The following is a 12,776-nucleotide window of genomic DNA, read 5'->3' on the forward strand; positions in this document are numbered from 1 at the left end:
CTATATTTGGGACTTATCTTCTTGGGGAGGGTTAAAAGTGAGGTCATACATGACTAAGTATCCATCATTGTACATGTAGAGCTTATGGTCATTAGGATTGTAAGACAGACCCTGCACATTCTCCTTTGGTTTATCCATGGGGACGCTAATCCAACCTTCTTTACCTGTTTTTGTGTCGTACATGTAAAATATCTCTTCTTTTTTCGTACTGATGGGTCTGGTGGCGTACAAGACACCGCACACCATGAATGCATTGGTGGCTGCAGGCTTGAATTGGGAAGTGGCCCAGGTTTGCAGTACTACAAGAGATATGGGATCTAGTTTACTGATGACAAAGTTTCCAGAATTGTCTTCAGTAGAATAAATTACCCACAGACCTTCTTCATCGGCGGCCATGTCAATGTCTTGGTATGATGAGGATGAATAAGGGAACCGACCATTGGTAGCAGCATCAGGGAGAGTAACGCTGAGCTCCAATGTATTGAGCTGTGGATTGTATCTGCAGAGGTTTCTAGTGTTGTAACAGTTATAGTATATTGTTTTATTATACATGATCATTCCACCGCCTTGTCCATAATATGAACCAGAGATTCCTCTGTCTATGTTGTAATTGTAGATCAGGAGATCGTTGTAAGTATTGTAGGTACGTAAATAGGCCATTACCCTTGTGTCTGTACTGAGAGGAGCCACCCACTGAACATTCTGGTCAGCTCCAGCTAATGAATCTCGCCCCCATCCGCCATATCTGTAGCCGGCTCCGTTATAGTTCAGTTGTACTACAAGTGGTTTACTGATGTTCACAATCGTTCCATAGTGACAGGTACCTGCACAATAAAAAAACAATCAAATGTATATAGAAAGCATAGAGATGGTTCCACACAGTGTGCAAGAAACTACTAAGAAGCAAGAAACATACAGGCATCTCTTGAACATCTTGGACCCAGAAACAACTTTAGAATCAGGACTGACCATTTAAGCCACAATGAAGATGATGAATTCTGTTTCATCAAATTAATCAATGATTGGTGAAGATTGTAGCCGACCAAAGTCCAGTTGAGTCTATCTGAACCAAAGCCAATATCAGCCATCAGCCAATTATCTCCTTTCTGACACTGGAAGGCTGTGTATCATAAATCCTCTCACTCCAGTGCACCAGATGGCAGAGCGAACAAATTTACGATGCATAGACGTGAAAGGGGATCCAAAAGGAGATCAAAGAGGTTTAACAAATCCTAGTGAGTTGAGGGGACCTGTAAGCTCTCGTTACGTTTGGACCAGATTGTATCTGTGACCCCTATAGTTATACCATTGCCTTACAGTTGTTGTCTCCTTTGGACAATCTACCCTTTCTTGCAGTAGAGGGGCAGCTTTTTCTTGGACCACAGTGCACATAGTGATGCACATAGAGGCATGCAGATGCTGTTGTTGTGAGCTCACATTGCCCCATGACTAAGACTGGGCGCGATTCATTGGGGATTTCAACTTGATTATGATTTAGGTCACATCTCTTACAGAACCCCTCTCAAAGTATGAGGTTTTTTTTGTAGGGAACCTCATAAGATTTGTCTTATGATATTTGTCCAGTGGTTTTGTTTGGACAGATCATGTCTGAACCAAAACTGTCCAGGAGAGGAGATCAAACATAACAAGTGATGCTACTCCCCTGTCCTGTCTCTTCTGGTCCTATGATTGGGTCCCAGCAGATAACAGGGATCCCAGGGCTGGAGACTAACCTCTCCCGGGCCTTGAATCATTATCTAAAGAGACCCCACAGTATAATAATGCAGTTTCGGTTTGGACAGGTTCTCTATGAACAAAACTGAAGGTAGAACATCGCAAATGTTTCAATAAGCGAAGCAAAATAACCGACGTCGACAAAATCATGTTGGTTTTCTGGTTTGAAGTTTGGATTTTTTTTTTTTTTGTTGGATTAATCACCCAGTAGGATTGAGCCGATCTTGAGATTTCAGGATCGATTTTAAAATCTAATTTCTGATCATTTTCCAACTGATCCCAATCGTGAAATTTGCTCGATCGGGATCTGATCTTTCCCAATCCTGATTGCTCAACCCTATTAATGATATATACATGAATAGGGTTGACCCGATCTTGAGATAACCTCTGACCTCGATCCCGCTGGAAAAGATCGGGATTGGAATTCCAATCGTGAAATTTACTCGATCACTGATCTTTTCCAATTCCGATCGTTCAACCCTGTCGCCCAGCCCTGAATTTCTACATGGTGGAGGTGCAGAGTCAAGTAGCTCAGAACCCTGATAGCAGGCAGGGGCATAACCTGAGGGGGTGCAGAGGGTGCACCTGGGCCCAGACTCTTTAGGGACCCACAATATTTATTTTTCCAATATGAGGAGACTTGTGCTATAAGACTTGTATTATATTTCAGGCCTTGGTGCAGATAATAAGTTTCATGTTACTCCTCTGATATCAGGTAAAGCCCAGAGCAACATTCAGTACTTTTAGCCAATGTAACTATAAAGATGTCACATAATTTAAGGCCAGGTTCACCCCTGTGCTGGGCTGTTTATCATTCGAGTTTGCCAGGTGACCTGAACAATGGAGAGATGGATCGGTAAAACAGCGGTGACCCGCAGACGCCATGGACTGTAATGGTTTACTTCAGGTTTCTGCTGTTTTTATCCTGAAACTGGTGGACAGAAAAGTTCTCCATACAAGACTTATCTCTCCGCTGATTTTTTTGTCGTTTCTGCGGTGAATTCTCCGATAGGATGTGAATCTAATTCATGTAGAGTAAGAAAAAACACAAGGAGACTTTATTTGGGAGACATCTGACACTGACTTGTTTTTCTTTGGGTCTATACTATAAGTTACATACCAGGAATATGATCTCTATATAAACATAAAATACCCATCTACAAATTCTGTTTTCACCTACCATTCTCCACTGGATGAACCGGAGGTGTGACGTTTGTCCCGTTCTTTTCACAATCCTCAAGTCGTTTCTTCAGGGCTGTAATTTCTCTTCTGATCACCATGACATTGTTCTTATCGTAGACCTCCAGCTGGTTCACCAAGACGGAAATGTTGTGGATCTAGAAAAAAACAGGAGACCGACCTATAACCAAATCTGATTTCAGATGACACCAATATTCTATCTATTATCTATCTAACTATCTATCATCTTTCTTTCTCCTATCTATCTATCTATCTATCTGGTGGCCGCTATATGGGGAGGTGAGGTGGGGGGTGGTTTGGGGTATAACAGTCCGTGGAGCCTCGTCTTCCTCTTAGTTGGTGACCGCTATATGGGGAGGTGAGGTGGGGGGGTGGTTTGGGGTATAACAGTCCGTGGAGTCTCATCTTCCTCTTGTTTGGTGACAGCTGGACACGTATTGGGCAGCGATCTCCACAGTGGCCTCTTCTTCTCCCAGTAGGATGTAGAGTTTCCTCTTCTCTTCTGCAGATATGAAGTCTGGGATGTGGGCAGAGAGTCTTTGGAAGTAGACGGCCCTCACAGCTGAGTATTTGGTGCAATGTAGCAGGAAGTGGGTCTCGTCTTCTAGGGCCCTCTGGTCACAGTGCTGGCACAGTCTGTTCTCCTGTGGCTTGTACGTCTGCCTGTGTCACCCCGTCTCCATCTCCAGGTTGTGGGCGCTCAGTCTGTACCGGCTCAGGGTCTGTCTGTGTTTGGGGTGGCGGATTCTCTCCAGGTAGGTGGCCATGGTGTAGTCTCTTTTCAATGACTGGTACTCGGTGAGTTTCTTGGAGTTATTTATTGCGTTTCTCCATTCCTCGATGTACCGCTCTTTGTCTCTCTCAGTTACTCCTTTTATTTGAGCCTTGTTCAGGGCATGTTGGGGGTTTTGGCTTGGCAGATGGCTGATGTTTGGTTGGGGGGTATCAGTTTTTCTCGGGGCTCTGTGGCACAGCCAGGCTTGGTGGTGGTAAGATCCAGGACTGCTCCCCTGTATGTGTGTCCAGAATGATAGCGCCCTCTTCTGTATGGTGAGCCATAGGGGGAGTCTGCCTAGCTCTGCCCGGCATCCCATGTTGGAGATGCTGCGGTGAACATGGAGGAGGTACTTGCAGAACTCCAGGTGGAAGGTCTCTGTTGGACTGGAATCCCACTTTGACTGGTGTGGGTAGGTGGCTGGGCCCCAAACCTCACTGCCATAGAGAAGGATCAGAGCGATGACTGCGTCAAATATCTTCAGACAGACCCTCACCGGTGGTTCTTCTATCTATCTATCTATCTATCTATCTATCTGTCTGTCTGTCTGTCTGTCTGTCTGTCTGTCTGTCTATCTATCTGTACGTCTGTCTATCTATCCGTCTATCTGGAGGCAGTGGAAAATAATGGTGGCCACACAAAAAATTGACACTTGCGACACAATTTGTCTATTGCCACTTTGGGGTGCACTCACTTTTGTTTCCAGTTTTCGAGATTAATGTCAGTGTGGTGAATGATTTTTATGGTGTATAAGGAAATAATTACACAAATGATTACACAAGTGAGGGGTGGACAGACTTTTGTCAGACACTGAATGTCTTTACTCCCATCTACATCTTTCTTACCTCCATGTACAGAGCCTCCACCTGAACATTGCTGCCGTTCATTGAAGATTTCAGCTCCTGTATCAGATTCTCCATTTCTCTAATCTCCAACTTCAACAGATCAAAGTCCAGCTCGGTGTAAGTAAGACCTCCCGTCTCCATCACCTCCACACGTTTGGTCAGGTTCACCAGCCGCTCCATGTAACTGGTCAGTATGCTCTCATAATGGTGGATCTAGGGGAATATTGTAATGTTTAATAAACTAACTTACAGTATAAGCAGTATAGCTATAGTATAGTATTAAGATCCCATTGTCTATAATGGGGTGTGTTGGTCTTCCATTTTGGAGTCTGTCATTTTACCAGACGACAAAGTTTTTTTCTACAACAGACACATGGCCGTGCTCCAGACTGGAAACCTATACTGCTCAGGGACTGGCGGGGATGTTCTGTATAACTCACACCACCAAACTAGAACAAAATTATTACCAATATGTTGGGTTGAGGCATCTCCGGCCTACCCACACTCACCGAAAGTAGCAAGCGAGGAGCAGAATGGGGACTATGGTGCACATTGGAGGTCTCCTTATGGACCCCTAGCCCCCTGGCCGATGCCCTGTGGGTGTGGGTAGAATTTTTCAATGTGTCTGATTTGCTACTAAACAACATTTTCTAAGAACAGATTTCGTGGTCACTATTATGTTATGTTATTAGACTTTTTTACCTTAGTGATTTGCTCCTCAACGGTGATGGTCAGGTTATGGTTGGAGATCTGCAGCGTCTCAAAATGGTCTGCAGGAAAGGTGGAGTCTGGAAGGAGAAGGGAGCATTGACAGACCCCAGACTTGTAAGCCGTGTACCGAGGTGGGCTCCCCAGGATACAGCGAAGTCACGAACAAAGGAAGTGAGTCCAATTCAATTTAACCAAGATAAGACTTTACTTAGTTTAGATAACCTCTTTTGTCCAAAAGAAGACTCCCAGGTATTCCATTTACACAGCCTAGAGGCTGGGACCCTGGTGTTATACAGCACGGTGCCCACTAGTGTGGCCTTCAATATACTCCAAGCTTTTACCTACCTGCAGGCTGCGCCTATGCAGCTGCCTGTTACCTGTTATTACCCTATTACACAGGAACAATTCAGTGTGTGTGACACAGGCATCCGGCGGTGTAACACCAGGGTTTACAATCTTATCACAATACTACTAAATTCCCCCCAAACCAAGTACAACTAAGCAAGTATAATGGTTAGTTAGCTTGCAAGCCAAACAGTGTAAAGTTATACTAAATGTTGCTCCCAGACTTCCTTACAAGTCCCTCTCTGGGAGATATAACTCTGTAGAAATCCTCTGTGACTTAGTCCTTTTACCGGACAGGTAGATAGTTCACCAGTATTGCAGCCTGGGGTGATGATTATACCTAACTAACTAACTACAGGCTTTTTACTCAGTCCCCAGCAATATGGTGCAAAACTTGCAGTGTGGTGCGTGCACGCTTACTTCTGTTGGGTACCTTTTAGTCTCTGTTAGCATCAGGGTGAAGAGGAGCTCCTCGGACAGCATGCGGTCTCACTGACAGTCTCACTTCTCAGCCAAGTCTCTGACAGTAATCTTCTCCTTAGGATGGTGTCTGGACAGACTCTGAAAGTCTCAAATCCTCAGCTATTCTTGCTGTGGCTTCTCCCTCCAAGGACCCTCTCTGCACAGAGATGTCTCCACAGCTCTCTCTTCTCCTCTAGAGTCCAGCACACTCTGACTCAAAATGGCTCCTAGAACCTTCCTCCAACGATCAGGGTCTCCACATCAATCTTCCAGGGGCATGCAGCCTTTTTCCTTTTACCTGTTATCTTGCAACAGCGACCTCTTGTGGTCAAACAACAAAATGTCAGGTTATGAAAACACCAACTCAATTACACATTGCACATTCACTACACAGGGGCTGTTTCACCCTCTTACAGACTCATCCAGAGACCCAGTGGAGTTGTAAATCTGCAGAGAAAGAACAATACTCAAGTAGTAAGAAATATCTAATGTAGTCAATGTAACGTCAAGGTAAAATGGTGGTAATAAAAATCTATGAAGGATACAACAAAAATACATCACCTGTAACATCTCTGCCTGTTCGGGTTTCTGCACCGCCCTCTGCTTGCGTGCTGCGGCGCAGGAGTCATATGCAGTTTGGTTCATGGCTTAAAGTTTTTGGTCGCACTGTGTGAACACGGCTCTACTGCTGTGATTGTATTTGCACCACACCCGTCTTCTGCCCTTGTTTTTCTCTGCTCCTCTAATGGTTAATCTGGCCTTGCCCTGTGATTGACAGCTGCCTTCCTGTCAACTCCATGGGCGGGTTCTTCCTCCCTATTTAACCTTGGCTCTCATTCACACCTAGGCTTGCTATTGCCTTGTGCATACTCGCTCTATACTGTCACTATTTTGCTTGCTTTCTTATCCTTGACCTCTGGCTTTCCTCACTGACTATTCTCTGGACTCCGTTTTGGCACTGCATCGCTCAACTGTTACTGGCTCTTGGCTAGCTGACCTCTCTTTTTTGTTGTCCGTCTTGTCTGCGTTTTGTGTCTCACCTATACAGGAAGGGACTGTCTTCGTGGTTGCCACCTATTACGTAGGATAGGGCCTGGCAATAGGAAGGGAAAGTTGGGGGCTTCAGCTTAGGGCTCACTGTCTGTTGTGTCCCGTCCCAGGGTTCAAACAGTTACTGGGGAATTGCGGTCCTAGCAAGTCCCTTACATCACCACAAAGAGGATGAGGGGGGGTGGGGTAGGGTAGGGTAGGGTGGGGTGGTGTAGGGTAGGGTGGGGTGGGGGCTGCAGCTGAATTTTTGAACCAAAAGAGTAACTTAAAGCTCTTGGACTCAATACAAAATATGTCCCAGAGCCCCCAATGAGTTATTTTTCGTATTCTAGAATGGACGTAATTATGACACAATGTAATGACCTTATGACCTTACCAGTTTCTTCATCTCGCACTACAACCTACAGTAGTGACCCCTTCCCCTCACACCTTCTCCAATCTCTATCACCTGCTGTCACGACTTACCTTACTAAAATATTTAACCTCTCTCTCTTCTGGAATCTTCCCATCCTCCTTCAAGCATGCTGTTATAACCCCGCTATTGAAAAAACCCTCCCTGGACCCATCCTGTGCTGCTAACTATCGACCCGTCTCTAACCTCCCCTTCATCTCTAAACTCTTGGAACGCCTGGTCTATTCTCGTTTAATCCGCTATCTCTCTGCTAACTCTCTGCTTGACCCCTTACAATCTGGTTTCCGCGCTCTGCACTCTACTGAAACGGCTCTCACAAGAGTCTCCAATGATCTCCTAATGGCTAAATCCAATGGTGACTTCTCTCTTCTTATTCTTCTGGACCTCTCTGCAGCTTTTGCCATCATCTCCTCCTCACTATGCTCCGCTCAGTTGGCCTCAACGACACTGCACTCTCCTGGTTCTCCTCTTATCTCTCAGACCGCACTTTCAGTGTATCATTTGCGGGCTCTGTTTCCTCCCCTCTTTCCCTTGCTGTTGGGGTTCCTCAGGGCTTGGTCCTAGGCCCCCTGCTCTTTTCTCTCTACACAGCCCCCATTGGACAAACCATCGCCAGATTTGGCTTCAGGTATCATCTTTATGCTGATGACACCCAATTATACACATCTTCCCATGATCACCCCTGTACTCATACAGAACACCAGCGACTGTCTCTCTGCTGTCTCTAATATCATGTCCTCACTCTATCTGAAACTAAATCTCTCTAAGACTGAACTACTACTGTTTCCACCATCTAATAGATCTGTCCCTGATATATCCATTGTAGTCTCAGGCCTTACTATAACTCCTAGGCAGTATGCCTTCTGCCTCGGGATCATGTTTGACGCAGACCTTTCCTTCACCCCTCATATTGAATCACTCGCACGTTCATGTCACCTCCACCTCAAAAACATCTCCAGAATACGCCTTTTCCTTACACTAAAGACACTTATTGTCTCTCTGATTCATTCTCGCCTTGACTACTGTAACTCCTTCCTAATCGGTCTTCCCCTCACTAAACTCTCCCCTCTGCAATCTATTCTGAATGCAGCGTCCAGGCTCATCTATCAGTCTAGACGCTATAGCGATGCCTCGGGTCTGTGCCAGTCCTTACATTGGCTGCCTATTCATTATAGAATAAAATATAAAGTTATCACCCTCATCCACAAGGCTCTCCATAATGCCGCACCTCCCTACATTTCTTCCCTCATCTCTGTCTACCGCCCAACCTGTGCTCTCCGCTCACTCAATGACCTAACACTTACATCCTCTATTATCAGAACCTCCCACGCTCGTATACAAGACTTCTCCCGAGCTGCACCACTTCTCTGGAATGCTCTACCCCGGACAATCAGATTAACTCCCAATTTCTACAGTTTCAAATGCAAACTAAAGACGCATCTTTTCAGACAGGCCTATCACAATTTCTAACGTAAACCCTTCCGTACTATAATTAGAATCCCCATAATTTAACCCTCCTCTGTCCTCGCTCCCACATTACCCTACATGATATGATGTCATCTCAGGATAACTTTATCTGTCCAAGCTCCATCCACATGTTAAAGGACACGACTGGTGATGGCTCATAAAGTTTTGTTTGTTTAATGACAGTCACCTCTAGTACAAAAGTGTCTGACCTCTGTAGAAGCAATGCCGCCCCTGCTACCTCTTGTGTCACCCCCTCTACCTCATAGATTGTAAGCTCTTGCGAGCAGGGCCCTCAGTCCCATTGTGTAAAATGACTTTCCTTGTAATGTATCTTTCTGTCTGTATTTGATCCCTACAAATTGTACAGCGCTGCGGAATATGTTGGCGTTATATAAATAAAATTTATTATTGTTATTACCAGTAGAACTTACCAAGCCGTTGACCACATGAGCCTAGCCAATGCCAAGGAGCAGAATGAAGAAGGTGACCATGGTGTCCTTGGTGTCTTCTATACCTCCAGCTTGTGCTCACCCACTATATATATATGTATATACACGGATGTGCTTACGTGGAATTAACCCTTTGGGGGAACATCCTAAAAGTACCTTATGGACACGGCCTCATTTTTCAAGACTGACATCTGTCACTTTATATGGCAATAACTTTGAGAATCTTTAACTTACACAAGTGATTTGGAGATTGTTTTTCCATGACAAATCGCACTTCGTGTTAGTTATAAACATTGAGTATCCTGAGACGGGAATGCACAGCGGGAATATATAAGCTGGGCGGAGTACATTGGAAACACCAAATTCCCTATTATTCTCCTAGTAATTCCTACGATTGAGGGATCACTCTGGGGGTCACTTCTGGTGTCTTTTCACTCTTAATTTGGGGTGCACCCTGATATACACTTGCATAGTTTATACATTCACATTGTGAAAGCTATTTTTTTACAGAATAAATATCATGTCACCTATATTCTGTGGGTCGGTATGATTACAAGATGGCAGATACCTCCCCATCACGCAAATCCTATATTATCACCAGACACCAGTGAAATGGTCTACAAACTGGTGAGATCAACCCAGTATATATTTCTTCTCATTTAATTTGTTTTTTTGGGAAATTTGTAGACAATCCGTTGAGTCTCTAATTTGCATATGGATTAAAACTTCATTTTCTCTGCATCCATGGGGCCCTGTAACATAAGAAAGGTCTGATTTTTATTCATATTACCACATTTACAGCACCATGGTGGCAGTTTAAAGTGGCTGGGGGTGATAGACTCCCCCTAAGTCTCCTTGTTGTTGTGTTCATTAAGAAAAATCACCCATGAGGAAAAGCGTCAAGTCTAGAAACCTCTGGTCGTCTGGGATTTTACCAAAATGGGGGGCATGTGGTACAATTCTCATTATGCAAAATCTCTTTAACCTTATGCCAATCCTTCAAGTTTAACTTGGTAGTTGGTCTGAAGTGTAATGTTGCATCAATCTAACAGAGCTTTATATATTAATACATTTCATTTTTATGCAGATTTTTCTTGACAAAGAACATGGTCGCTCAGCTCATTGATGTGGATACTACACTCTGACCTACATCCTATATGGCGGACAGCAGCGAGGTTTATATCTTAGGAAATACCGAACAACATATGGATTACACACTAGATGTTAATTGTCCAATAATTCAGTCGCGTCCTCTCTAGGGTTGAGCGATTGTGTTCGGAAAAGATCGGATTCCGATCGGTGATCGAGAAAATTTCGTAATTCCGAACACAATCTTTTTAGGCGGGATCGAAATCGGTGATTATTTCCCACAATGCTTCGCTACTGGCCAAGCATTGTGGGAAAAGCTAAGAATGTTAGCCTTCACACTGAATATACACTCCGCTCATTCTGAGCGGAGTGTATACTCAGTGTGAAGGCTCTGCTGCGGTTCCATAGGAATGGATGGAAGCAGCTGGCACACAGCCTTAACCCCCTGTGCGCTGGCTGCGTCCATTCATTCTAATGGGAGACTAGCTAACATCTCTAGTAGCTACTTACCTGCAGAGAGGGCTTGTCCGGTGCCTGGTGTTCTCGGTCTTCTTCGCCTCGCTGCCCCCGCCTCCCAGGTTAGTGTTAAAGAGCTAGAAAGAAGGAGGGGCTTGTGGCTTAGGAGAGTGACGTCTCCCCTCCCAGTATCCGCCCACACTCTCCTAACCCGCCCACACTCTCCTAATCTGGGAAGCGGGGGCAGCGAGGCGAAGAAGAACGAGAACACCAGGAACCAGACCAGCCATCTCTGCAGGTAAGTGGACACCAGGGGGGACTAAGTAGCCAGAGGATTAAAAAAAAAATCACTACACAGCGTGGATTCTAACAATTAAAGGGTTCAATTGTTAGATTCCATGCTGTATAGTGAATAGGATTGTTTTTAAAATCCGATCTCCGGTTAGTAAAAAAAATCCCATTGACTTGCATTGGGATCAGATTTGGGATCGAGATCAGGTTCGAATGAAAAATGATCGGAAATCGGATTTCAAAATCAATCCTGAAAAGTCAAGATCGGCTCAACCCTAGTCCTGTCCTGTAGGGATTTCTTTGCAGCAGTCACCTCATTGTCAGCATAGGCGGGTTTACAAAGACAAGTAGCAACTATATACAGAAACATGGGTATAACATTCACAGGAGGTGATGTCACATCTTATCTATCCCCCACCCCCACACAGATCACAGAGCAATCCTACATACCTGTCTCTTAAACTTCAATTAACTCACTATTCAGACTATTGTCTTTGGTTTATATGACTGCTGTAAAGAAGATCTATAACTAGCTGTAAACAGCTCAGATAAGAAAAAATAAAAACAAAATTTTGTAATATCTATAATGAGAATAAATATTTTTATTTTATAAAAATAAAAAAAATTAAAAGCATCTGGTTAAAGGGATTTTACCATTAAAATACTTTTTTTTTCTCGATCACACGTAGGAACAGACTTAAGAAAGGCTATTCGTCTCCTACCTTTAGATGTCTTCTCTGCGCCGCCGTTCAGTAGAAATCCCAGTATGCAAATGAGTTCTCTCGCAGCACTGGGGGCGGTCCCCAGCGCTCAAACTCATTCCCAATGCTGTGAGAGAACTCTTAAGCGCCGCCTCCATCTTCTTTTCAGGAACCCGCCTCTCTGCACATCTTCTCCTGGAGCTGGGTTTCGATCTTCAATGCCTCGGGCAGTTCAGACTGCGCATGCCTGTGGCCACAATAAAAAAATGGCCGCTTAGGCTTGCTGTGTATCTACAGGTGTTATGGTCTGGGGATCCTTGACCACGGACTGGCCCCTGACTGATAACTTCTCAGTACAGTACAGGAAAAACACACCAAAAGAAAACAAAATCGGAAGTATGAGCAGTTTGGACTTCTAGTGTGGATCCTCCTACACCCTGCCTCGCACAACTAGAAGTAGCCGTGGGCCCGACTAACTTGCCTGAATGGGCACGAGCACAGCTGGAGAAGTAGCTATCCTACCAAGGGAAATAGAGCCCCTGTCTAGCTTCACGTTTACGAAGGAGAGGCAGATACAGAACAAGCCCCCCACGGATGTCCAGACGCGGACTAACGGTGAACATGAGAACACAAAAGCATAGGAAGAGAATAAACATGAAACACAGAATCACTGAACTAAGCAAGGGATAGGAAAAAACAGAACTTAGGATCACACACAAAAAAACCCTACCAAAATTCCAAACTTCCAAACAGAAAAATACCTAGGGCTCGCTGCGCCCGGAACACTAT

At 44.6% G+C, this 12,776-nt stretch overlaps 1 pseudogene; it reads right to left on the minus strand.

Annotated features, from left to right (window-relative positions):
* LOC142184234 (olfactomedin-4-like) lies at positions 1-9,492 on the minus strand (annotated as a pseudogene).
* Between the last annotated feature and the right edge of the window lie 3,284 nt (positions 9,493-12,776).

This window comes from Leptodactylus fuscus, chromosome 11 (assembly GCF_031893055.1).
Source record: "Leptodactylus fuscus isolate aLepFus1 chromosome 11, aLepFus1.hap2, whole genome shotgun sequence".
Taxonomy (NCBI): Eukaryota; Metazoa; Chordata; class Amphibia; order Anura; family Leptodactylidae; genus Leptodactylus; species Leptodactylus fuscus.